The 1,351-nt window shown below is 39.9% G+C and overlaps 1 non-coding gene across 1 annotated transcript; it reads left to right on the plus strand.

The window, feature by feature from the left end:
- Nucleotides 1-1,010: 1,010 nt before the first annotated feature.
- On the plus strand, nt 1,011-1,116 carry LOC125355876. The gene has a single exon (XR_007211797.1). It is a non-coding gene; the product is annotated as a U6 spliceosomal RNA (small nuclear RNA).
- The last annotated feature ends 235 nt before the right edge of the window (nt 1,117-1,351 follow it).

Below are 1,351 nucleotides of genomic sequence, written 5' to 3' on the forward strand. Positions count from 1 at the left end.
TCATGCCTGTAATCTTAGCCATTCAGGAAGCTGAGATATGAGCATCAGTTCAAAGTCAGCCCAAGCAGAAAAGTCTGTGAGACTCTTATTTCCAATTAATGCTCTCAAACCCGTGAAGTAAAGGTATGGTTCAAGTGGTAGAGCACCAGAGAAAAAGCTAAGGGATAGAAAAAGACCACCATTGGCGTTGATTTTGATGCCCTTGGCTTTTATTAGATGAAAAAAATCTCAATATGCATTTTATTTTTACATTGTTGCACAAGTCAGCTCTTCCATCATATCATTCAATTTTTCCTAATAAATCCATATGAGAAACTACCTTTAGAATTTAGTAATACAGAAAACAAAGCTATGTTCTGTTTTCTTTCAGATGAGTTCCCTGGCATTCAAGAAGCTAGAACTAAACTTTATGCCATATTGGTTACAGATATACTTAACTTCAGGATAAGTAGATCTCAATGTTTTCTCGGCTCTAATGTTGCATTTCTTGTTTGTTTTTTTAAATCTGTCCTATTGTAAACCTCCTTTACTTTCTTATGAATAACCAATGGGCTAAAATAGATATACCTGGGTTTGAGCTATAGTTCAAAAGGTATAGCTTATGCCTAGCATGTCCAAGACCCTGGGTTCACACCCAAACACCACACACACACACACACACACACACACACACACACACACACACACACTATATATATATATATATATGTCGGTTATGAGACTTGAACTCTCTGGGCCTGGGCGATGCCCCTGAGCTCTTCAGCTCAAGGCTAGAGCTCTATCACTTGAGCCACAATGCCACTTCTGGTTCTCTGGTAGCTAATTGGAAATAAGAGTCTCATGGACTTTCCTGCCTGGGCTGGCTTTGAACTGTGATCCTCAGATCTCAGCCTCCTGAGCAGCTATGATTACAGGCATGAGCCACCGGCATCTGGCAAAATAAATAAATTTAACATTTGGTGGGTTCCATCATCTTAGAATGATTTCTACTACTGTAAAAAAAAATAAATGTGTGCTTGCTTTGGCTATACATATACTAAAATTGGAACCATATAGAGATTAGCATGGCCCTTGCACAAGGATGACATGCAAATTCGTGAAACATTCCATATTTTTTTTTTTTTTTGCCAGTCCTGGGACTTGGACTCAGGGCCTGAGCACTGTCCCTGGCTTCTTTTTGCTCAAGGCTAGCACTCTGCCATTTGAGTCACAGTGCCACTTCTGGCCATTTTCTGTATATGTGGTACTGGGGAATCGAACCCAGGGCTTCATGTATACGAGGCAAGCGCTCTTGCCACTAGGCCATATCCCCAGCCCACATTCCATATTTTTTGAAAAATAAAATAAAATA

The sequence above is a fragment of the Perognathus longimembris genome, chromosome 7 (assembly GCF_023159225.1).
Source record: "Perognathus longimembris pacificus isolate PPM17 chromosome 7, ASM2315922v1, whole genome shotgun sequence".
NCBI lineage: Eukaryota > Metazoa > Chordata > Mammalia > Rodentia > Heteromyidae > Perognathus > Perognathus longimembris.